The sequence below is a fragment of the Thalassophryne amazonica genome, chromosome 3 (genome assembly GCF_902500255.1).
Source record: "Thalassophryne amazonica chromosome 3, fThaAma1.1, whole genome shotgun sequence".
NCBI lineage: Eukaryota > Metazoa > Chordata > Actinopteri > Batrachoidiformes > Batrachoididae > Thalassophryne > Thalassophryne amazonica.
The window spans coordinates 70,200,656-70,211,740 of record NC_047105.1 but is presented as its reverse complement, the minus strand read 5'-3'; positions in this window follow the sequence as shown (position 1 = coordinate 70,211,740).

Genomic DNA, 11,085 nt, shown 5'->3' with positions numbered 1-11,085 from the left:
CTTTTTTCTCAGTTCATGTCCAAACTCGCATCACTCCCAACACATTGCAGTGGAGGATCTGCTGTTGCCACGGCAAAAAACACAGCAGTCATTATGCGCCCATCAGCCAGTCATGGGTTGCTTTGTGAGGTGTTTTTGTGTGGCCTATGTGGTATTTGTGCATCTTTCGGGCTCTGTGACTATACTACAGAAATCATGGCGGTTTGTGAGAGGATACCGAGCAGACCTTGTAAGGTCAAGGTGGCAGCTGTACGCTTCTTTGGCATGTGGCATTCAACATGATTTCATGACTGCACAAGGACCACTGGACAGACCCCGTCCCTGTGTAAAGAGGGTTTAAGCAACCATTCACTTGATATGAAGCAATTCTAGTAGCACCCAAAGATCCTTGGAAATGGGTGTCATCCCACAACTGTGCACTAAGGCAGGAAGTGCCAGGACCCTAGAGATGTGGACCTTCATTCTCCTGCAAAGGTATCAGTATCACCAAATACCTTGCAATCACTGTGTAAACAAAACTCTGGAAAGGGGTGAGGCCTGCATCACACCCAACTCTTCTACTCACCTGCTGTATCTGTAACAAGGAGCTTGTTCATGAACCTACAAACCTTTAAATCACCAACTGTCTGAAATGCACAACTCTTGCCTTTGCAAACAAAATTTCATGGAACAGTCATCAACACAGATTACAGTTATTAAATGACATGCTTATGACTTCCGTTCAGATGGGTTGATGATGGGTTATTGATAGTGACAATGTAAAACAGAAGTTCCTGTATTGTATACGTACCACAGCTCATGCATAGTGTTACTTTTGACTGCAAAGTGAATATGGCAGGAATAAATCAGGAATGTCATCAAACTGTGTAAACGCTACACCGTGCAGCATGAAAACACAACAGACTTGTATCTGTGTGTAACTGTGATCTGAATAAATGTGTTGATAAGACAGCAATATTTCTCCCATCTATGATATAGTTCCATCACACTACAAAAGCATCCGACTGCTACGGTCCACTTCTACTAGCTTCTGTTGTGTGGGCCGCTGAAGAGGAGGTACTGCTGGCCCACCACCACCAGAGGGCACCCTGCCTGGAGTGCGGGCTCCAGGCACCAGTGGGCGCTGCCATCTCACAGGAGTAGCCGGGGTGACAGCTGTCACCTACGACAGCTGTTACCAATCATCTGATCCGCAGCGGTATATCTGCAGGACGTCATCTCCACTTCTCTGCCGAGATATCGCTCTACCAAGGAGGTAATTTCTCAGCTGACTGTGAATATCTGTTGATTGTGTGAGTTGGATATTCCGTTTCTTTTTTCGACGAGAGGTGGAGGTGGTTTCCCACCATACGTGCTGCTGGGTGCACACGCACCCACTTCTAACTGTTTTTGCTCCTCGCCAGCAGTACCAGATCCGACACGCGGAGGCAGTGGCCACCTGGGAGTTCGGGACTTGGCGGCTCCAGTATTCCCGGGGTTCGGTGGCGGAGGAAATCGTGTGGTTCCGGTTCTGCTTTGGACAGACGTCTCTTATCTTCGAGCCTGCCCACGTGACACATTCTTGTGAATTGACTTCTTTGTCTATTGTTGTGATCCGTTGTGTTTGTTGTGCTTATTCACAACAGTAAAGTGTTGTTATTTGACTTCCTCCATTGTCCGTTCATTTGCGCCCCCTGTTGTGGGTCCGTGTACCTACACTTCCCCAACAGGATATCTCGGCCAACATCATGGATCCCGAGGGGCGTCAACCGGCTGTTGAACGGCCAATGGAAGAACAGGGCGCACAGGCGTCCGCAGGAGGAATGATCGGTGAGTTGCAGCGAATCCTCACCGCTTTCACGGCTCGGTTGGATCTTATGACCGAGCAGAACGTCCTCCTTAACCGCAGGGTGGAGGCTCTCGCCGCGCAGGTGGAAGCGCGCCCTCAGGGCGCTGCTGCGGCTCTCCCTCCTGTCGACCCTGTGCGTAACAGTGACGTTCCACAGGTCGTTCAACGACCCCTCCCACCTTCCCCGGAAGCATACATAAGCCCTCCAGAGCCGTACGTAAGGTTGTGTAGAGACGTGCGCGGACTTCCTTATGCAGTGTTCGCTCGTCTTCGCACAACGTCCTGTCATGTACGTGACTGATGCCAGCAAGATAGCTTATGTGATAAATCTGCTTCGCGGTGAGGCACGCGCTTGGGCTACAGCGCTCTGGGAGCAGAATTCACGGCTCCTTCAGACATATGATGGGTTTGTGAGGGAGTTCAGAACAGTGTTCGATCACCCAAATAGAGGAGAGACCGCTTCAGCCGTGCTGCTGTCAATGAGACAGGGGCGCCGGAGCGCAGCTGCTTATGCAGTCGACTTCCGCATCGCGGCTGCGAGGTCCGGCTGGAATAGCACTGCCCTCCGCGCCGCCTTCGTAAACGGACTGTCGTTGGTTCTAAAGGAGCACCTGGTGGCTAAGGACGAACCGCGGGATTTAGATGGGCTTATTGATCTCGTTATACGATTAGACAATCGGTTAGAAGAACGCCGTCAGGAACGAGACGAAAGGCGTGGCCGGGCACGTGCCGTCCCTCTCCCTTCCACCTCCGACCGAGCTCCGCCCTCCCCACGCTCCACGGCCCCTACGCTCCGTGTGGTAACAGCTCCCCCTGCTGATGAAGCTATGGACACGAGCAGGGCCACATTTAGACCCCCAGATAGACAGAGGAGGCTGGTCCGCGGAGCATGCTTTGTTTGTGGCTCGATAGAGCATCAGGTGAGGGACTGCCCCGAGCGGTTAAACACCAACGCCCGCCCCTAGAAACTGGGCTAGGGGTGGGCCGAGACATTCACATGGGACACACCCATATTGCCACACGACTCCCAGTTACAATCCTTTATGAGGATTTAACCCTTCAGGCCCCAGCACTGGTGGACACGGGCTCTGAGGGGAATTTGCTAGACAGCAAATGGGCCAGGGAGGCAGGGCTCCCTCTGGTGGCACTTACTTCACCTGTGCAAGTACGGGCACTAGATGGCTCCCTACTCCCTTTAATCACACATAAGACACCTCCAGTAACTCTGGTGGTGTCAGGGAACCACCGGGAGGAGATTGAGTTTTTTGTGACTCCTGCCACCTCCCGCGTGATTCTCGGGTTCCCCTGGATGTTAAAACACAATCCCCGGATCGATTGGCCGTCCGGGGTAGTGGTTCAGTGGAGCGAGACCTGCCATCGGGTATGCTTAGGTTCCTCGGTTCCTCCCGGTTCCCAGGCTAAGGAGGAGGTCAGAGTCCCGCCCAATCTCGGGACGGTGCCGGTGGAGTACCATGACCTTGTGGACGTGTTCAGCAAGGATCTGGCGCTCACCCTTCCCCCGCACCGCCCGTACGATTGTGCCATTGATTTGGTTCCAGGCGTTGAGTTTCCGTCCAGCAGGCTGTACAACCTCTCACGACCTGAGCGCGAATCAATGGAGACCTACATCCGGGACTCTTTAGCTGCCGGGTTGATCCGGAATTCCACTTCCCCGATGGGTGCAGGTTTCTTTTTTGTGGGAAAAAAGGATGGCGGACTACGTCCATGCATTGATTACAGGGGGCTGAACGAAATCACGGTTCGTAACCGATACCCATTGCCCTTGTTGGATTCAGTGTTCACGCCCCTGCATGGAGCCCAAATGTTCACTAAGCTAGATCTTAGAAATGCGTATCACCTGGTTCGGCTCCGGAAGGGAGACGAGTGGAAGACGGCATTTAACACCCCCTTAGGTCACTTTGAGTACCTGGTCATGCTGTTCGGTCTTACAAACGCCCCCGCGACGTTCCAAGCATTGGTTAACGATGTCTTGCGGGCTTTCCTGCACCGATTCGTCTTCGTATATCTGGACGACATACTCATCTTTTCTCCGGATCCTGAGACCCATGTCCGGCATGTACGTCAGGTCCTGCAGCGGTTGTTGGAGAATCGGCTGTTTGTGAAGGGCGAGAAGTGCGAGTTCCACCGCACTTCTTTGTCCTTCCTGGGGTTTATCATCTCCCCTAACTCCGTCGCTCCTGATCCGGCCAAGGTCGCGGCGGTGAGAGACTGGCCCCAACCCACCAGCCGTAGGAAGCTGCAACAGTTCCTCGGCTTTGCTAATTTCTACAGGAGGTTCATTAAGGGCTACAGTCAGGTAGTTAGCCCCCTGACAGCCCTGACCTCACCAAAAGTCCCCTTCACCTGGTCGGATCGTTGCGATGCCGCGTTCAAGGAGTTGAAACGGCGCTTCTCGTCTGCACCCGTTCTGGTGCAGCCCGATCCTAGTTGCCAGTTAGTGGTTGAAGTGGATGCCTCGGACTCAGGGATAGGAGCTGTGCTTTCCCAGAGCGGGAAGACCGATAAGGTCCTTCACCCGTGTGCCTATTTTTCCCGCAGGTTGACCCCGGCCGAACGGAACTATGACGTCGGCAATCGAGAACTCCTTGCGGTGAAAGAGGCTCTTGAAGAGTGGAGACATCTGTTGGAGGGAACGTCCGTGCCATTCACGGTTTTCACTGACCACCGGAACCTGGAGTATATCAGGACCGCCAAGCGGCTGAACCCCAGGCAAGCCCGCTGGTCACTGTTCTTCGGCCGTTTTGACTTCCGGATCACCTACCGTCCCGGGACCAAAAACCAGAGATCGGATGCCTTGTCCCGGGTACATGAAGATGAAGTCAAAGCGGAGTTGTCGGATCCACCGGAACCCATCATCCCAGAGTCCACTATCGTGGCCACCCTCACCTGGGACGTAGAGAGAACCGTCCGGGAGGCCCTGGCACGAAGCCCGGACCCCGGAACTGGGCCGAAGAACAGACTCTACATCCCACCAGAGGCTAGGGCTGCAGTCCTGGACTTCTGTCACGGCTCCAAGCTCTCCTGTCATCCAGGGGTGCGAAGAACCGTGGCAGTTGTCCGGCAGCGCTTCTGGTGGGCGTCCCTAGAGGCCGACATCCGGGATTATATCCAGGCCTGCACCACCTGCGCCAGGGGCAAGGCTGATCATCGCAGGGCTTCGGGACTGCTCCAGCCGCTGCCCGTGCCTCATCGCCCCTGGTCCCACATCGGCCTGGATTTTGTCACGGGCCTCCCGCCGTCCCAGGGCAACACCACCATCCTCACGATAGTGGACCGATTCTCCAAGGCGGCCCACTTCGTGGCCCTCCCGAAGCTCCCGACGGCCCAGGAGACAGCGGACCTCCTGGTCCACCACGTTGTCCGGCTGCATGGGATTCCCACAGACATTGTCTCCGATCACGGTCCCCAGTTCTCCTCGCAAGTCTGGAGGAGCTTCTGCCGGGAACTGGGGGCCACGGTGAGTCTCTCATCCGGGTATCATCCCCAGACCAACGGGCAAGCAGAACGGGCCAATCAAGAGGTGGAACAGGCCCTGCGTTGCGTGACGGCCGCATACCCGGTGGCCTGGAGTACCCATTTGGCCTGGATCGAGTATGCCCATAACAGCCAGGTGTCGTCAGCCACCGGCCTCTCCCCTTTCGAGGTGTGTCTGGGGTACCAGCCTCCTTTGTTTCCGGTGGTTGAGGGAGAGGTCGGTGTGCCCTCAGTCCAGGCCCACCTGTGGAAGTGCCGTCGGGTGTGGCATGCCGCCCGTTCTGCTTTGCTGAGGGCCCGGATGAGGACGAAGGCCCATGCAGACCGTCGGCGGACCCCGGCCCCTACGTATCGGCCAGGGCAGGAAGTGTGGTTGTCAACTAAGGACATTCCCCTCCAAGTGGTCTCCCCTAAATTGCAGGAACGGTATATCGGTCCGTTTAAGATCCTCAAGGTCATCAGTCCAGCCGCAGTGAGGCTTCAGCTTCCGGCCTCACTGCGGATCCATCCCGTTTTCCATGTGTCCCGGATTAAGCCTCATCACACCTCACCCCTCTGTACACCGGGTCCGGCACCACCTCCTGCCCGGATCATCGATGGCGAGCCGGCTTGGACTGTGCGCCGGCTTTTGGATGTCCGAAGGATGGGCCGGGGCTTCCAGTATTTGGTGGACTGGGAGGGGTACGGCCCCGAAGAACGCTCCTGGGTGAAGAGGAGTTTCATCCTGGACCCGGCCCTCCTGGCCGATTTGTACCGCCGCCACCCGGACAAGCCTGGTCGGGCGCCAGGAGGCGCCCGTTGAGGGGGGGGTCCTGTTGTGTGGGCCGCTGAAGAGGAGGTACTGCTGGCCCACCACCACCAGAGGGCACCCTGCCTGGAGTGCGGGCTCCAGGCACCAGTGGGCGCTGCCATCTCACAGGAGTAGCCGGGGTGACAGCTGTCACCTACGACAGCTGTTACCAATCATCTGATCCGCAGCGGTATATCTGCAGGACGTCATCTCCACTTCTCTGCCGAGATATCGCTCTACCAAGGAGGTAATTTCTCAGCTGACTGTGAATATCTGTTGATTGTGTGAGTTGGATATTCCGTTTCTTTTTTCGACGAGAGGTGGAGGTGGTTTCCCACCATACATGCTGCTGGGTGCACACGCACCCACTTCTAACTGTTTTTGCTCCTCGCCAGCAGTACCAGATCCGACACGCGGAGGCAGTGGCCACCTGGGAGTTCGGGACTTGGCGGCTCCAGTATTCCCGGGGTTCGGTGGCGGAGGAAATCGTGTGGTTCCGGTTCTGCTTTGGACAGACGTCTCTTATCTTCGAGCCTGCCCACGTGACACATTCTTGTGAATTGACTTCTTTGTCTATTGTTGTGATCCGTTGTGTTTGTTGTGCTTATTCACAACAGTAAAGTGTTGTTATTTGACTTCCTCCATTGTCCGTTCATTTGCGCCCCCTGTTGTGGGTCCGTGTACCTACACTTCCCCAACAGGATATCTCGGCCAACGTCATGGATCCCGAGGGGCGTCAACCAGCTGTTGAACGGCCAATGGAAGAACAGGGCGCACAGGCGTCCGCAGAAGGAATGATTGGTGAGTTGCAGCGAATCCTCACCGCTTTCACGGCTCGGTTGGATCTTATGACCGAGCAGAACGTCCTCCTTAACCTCAGGGTGGAGGCTCTCGCCGCGCAGGTGGAAGCGCGCCCTCAGGGCGCTGCTGCGGCTCTCCTTCCTGTCGACCCTGTGCGTAACAGTGACGTTCCACAGGTCGTTCAACGACCCCTCCCACCTTCCCCGGAAGCATACATAAGCCCTCCAGAGCCGTACGTAAGGTTGTGTAGAGACGTGCGCGGACTTCCTTATGCAGTGTTCGCTCGTCTTCGCACAACGTCCTGTCATGTACGCGACTGATGCCAGCAAGATAGCTTATGTGATAAATCTGCTTTGCGGTGAGGCACGCGCTTGGGCTACAGCGCTCTGGGAGCAGAATTCACGGCTCCTTCAGACATATGATGGGTTTGTGAGGGAGTTCAGAACAGTGTTCGATCACCCAAATAGAGGAGAGACCGCTTCAGCCGTGCTGCTGTCAATGAGACAGGGGCGCCGGAGCGCAGCTGCTTATGCAGTCGACTTCCGCATCGCGGCTGCGAGGTCCGGCTGGAATAGCACTGCCCTCCGCGCCGCCTTCGTAAACGGACTGTCGTTGGTTCTAAAGGAGCACCTGGTGGCTAAGGACGAACCGCGGGATTTAGATGGGCTTATTGATCTCGTTATACGATTAGACAATCGGTTAGAAGAACGCCGTCAGGAACGAGACGAAAGGCGTGGCCGGGCACGCGCCGTCCCTCTCCCTTCCAGCTCCGACCGAGCTCCGCCCTCCCCACGCTCCATGGCCCCTACGCTCCGTGTGGTAACAGCTCCCCCTGCTGATGAAGCTATGGACACGAGCAGGGCCACATTTAGACCCCCAGATAGACAGAGGAGGCTGGTCCGCGGAGCGTGCTTTGTTTGTGGCTCGATAGAGCATCAGGTGAGGGACTGCCCCGAGCGGTTAAACACCAACACCCGCCCCTAGAAACTGGGCTAGGGGTGGGCCGAGACATTCACATGGGACACACCCATATTGCCACACGACTCCCAGTTACAATCCTTTATGAGGATTTAACCCTTCAGGCCCCAGCACTGGTGGACACGGGCTCTGAGGGGAATTTGCTAGACAGCAAATGGGCCAGGGAGGCAGGGCTCCCTCTGGTGGCACTTACTTCACCTGTGCAAGTACGGGCACTAGATGGCTCCCTACTCCCTTTAATCACACATAAGACACCTCCAGTAACTCTGGTGGTGTCAGGGAACCACCGGGAGGATATTGAGTTTTTTGTGACTCCTGCCACCTCCCGCGTGATTCTCGGGTTCCCCTGGATGTTAAAACACAATCCCCGGATCGATTGGCCGTCCGGGGTAGTGGTTCAGTGGAGCGAGACCTGCCATCGGGTATGCTTAGGTTCCTCGGTTCCTCCCGGTTCCCAGGCTAAGGAGGAGGTCAGAGTCCCGCCCAATCTCGGGACGGTGCCGGTGGAGTACCATGACCTTGTGGACGTGTTCAGCAAGGATCTGGCGCTCACCCTTCCCCCGCACCGCCCGTACGATTGTGCCATTGATTTGGTTCCAGGTGTTGAGTTTCCGTCCAGCAGGCTGTACAACCTCTCACGACCTGAGCGCGAATCAATGGAGACCTACATCCGGGACTCTTTAGCTGCCGGGTTGATCCGGAATTCCACTTCCCCGATGGGTGCAGGTTTCTTTTTTGTGGGAAAAAAGGATGGCGGACTACGTCCATGCATTGATTACAGGGGGCTGAACGAAATCACGGTTCGTAACCGATACCCATTGCCCTTGTTGGATTCAGTGTTCACGCCCCTGCATGGAGCCCAAATGTTCACTAAGCTAGATCTTAGAAATGCGTATCACCTGGTTCGGCTCCGGAAGGGAGACGAGTGGAAGACGGCATTTAACACCCCCTTAGGTCACTTTGAGTACCTGGTCATGCCGTTCGGTCTTACAAATGCCCCCGCGACGTTCCAAGCATTGGTTAACGATGTCTTGCGGGCTTTCCTGCACCGATTCGTCTTCGTATATCTGGACGACATACTCATCTTTTCTCCGGATCCTGAGACCCATGACCCACAGCTTCATGTGCACATACTCCAAATAAGCACAGCATTTCATAGAGATTTACTTTGGTTACATGAACAGCATTTCACACTCTTGCCCATGCAACAAACACTTCATTTTAGAAACTCTTCAGTTTCTATATGAACTGAAGTTCCTCATACTTGTGAAGACAAGTATTGTGCAATGCTTCAGACCTTTTCACAATTTCCTGAAAATCAAATGTCTTCAGTCATCTAGCCGGGCTTTTGTAACAACGCGCTAGGGCTAAGCTCATAACAAGCAAACATATTACACTTTCAAAATTAGTGTTGTAATTTGTGTTTATTATCTGTTCACACTTCATACCCAGTGCTAAATAAGAACCAAAATTCACTGAAGCCACACACTGCTTCAAAAACTCCTTGGGGTCGTTTGCAGTATTTTGTTCAGTAGCACCTAATAAGTAAACTACTATGTTCAATGTTGGATTATAGATTGGGAGATTTAATATTAAGGGCATTTTGCTCATTATATTTAGCCAACCTAACTGGTTACTTATATATACTCAACAAAAATATAAACGCAACACTTTTGGTTTTGCTCCCATTTTGTATGAGATGAACTCATGGATCTAAAACTTTTTCCACATACACAATATCACCATTTCCCTCAAATATTGTTCACAAACCAGTCTAAATCTGTGATAGTGAGCACTTCTCCTTTGCTGAGATAATCCATCCCACCTCACAGGTGTGCCATATCAAGATGCTGATTAGACACCATGATTAGTGCACAGGTGTGCCTTAGACTGTCCACAATAAAAGGCCACTCTGAAAGATGCAGTTTTGTTTTATTGGGGGGGGGGATACCAGTCAGTATCTGGAGTGACCACCATTTGCCTCATGCAGTGCAACACATCTCCTTCGCATCATCCATGAAGAGAACACCTCTCCAACGTGCCAAACGCCAGCGAATGTGAGCATTTGCCCACTCAAGTCGGTTACAACGACGAACTGGAGTCAGGTCGAGACCCCGATGAGGACGACGAGCATGCAGATGAGCTTCCCTGAGACGGTTTCTGACAGTTTGTGCAGAAATTCTTTGGTTATGCAAACCGATTGTTTCAGCAGCTGTCCGAGTGGCTGGTCTCAGACGATCTTGGAGGTGAACATGCTGGATGTGGAGGTCCTGGGCTGGTGTGGTTACACATGGTCTGCAGTTGTGAGGCTGGTTGGATCTACTGCCAAATTCTCTGAAACGCCTTTGGAGACAGCTTATGGTAGAGAAATGAACATTCAATACACGAGCAACAGCTCTGGTTGACATTCCTGCTGTCAGCATGCCAATTGCACGCTCCCACAAATCTTGCGACATCTGTGGCATTGTGCTGTGTGATAAAATTGCACCTTTCAGAGTGGCCTTTTATTGTGGGCAGTCTAAGGCACACCTGTGCACTAATCATGGTGTCTAATCAGCATCTTGATATGGCACACCTGTGAGGTGGGATGGATTATCTCAGCAAAGGAGAAGTGCTCACTATCACAGATTTAGACTGGTTTGTGAACAATATTTGAGGGAAATGGTGATATTGTGTATGTGGAAAAAGTTTTAGATCCATGAGTTCATCTCATACAAAATGGGAGCAAAACCAAAAGTGTTGCGTTTATATTTTTGTTGAGTGATTATATTATATATTATTAGATTAGATTATAGATTACAAGATTGTTTCATCTGATATGAAGTACATGTTACTTATTGTATTTTATTTCAGATATCCAATATGATTATTTCTATACCTGATTAGATTAAAGATTATTAGATTAAATTATAGATTTGGAGATTGTATCAGTTAGTAGTGGCTACTGTATGTTTTTCTTCTTGTATTTTATTTTGGCTAACTAAATCTCTACACTTATATTTTAAGTACAAGATGATCAAAAATGATATGGTCACTTTAATACTTGATACACTCATTGACATGGCACTACACTGGAATGTACAATTGGGGGTGGGGGGTGGGGGGGCTACGCCTAAAATAGAGGAAAGTCTATGTCTTTTCATTGTGGCATTTGTAAATGTGACCATTAAAGCAATCATATACTTCTTTTCAG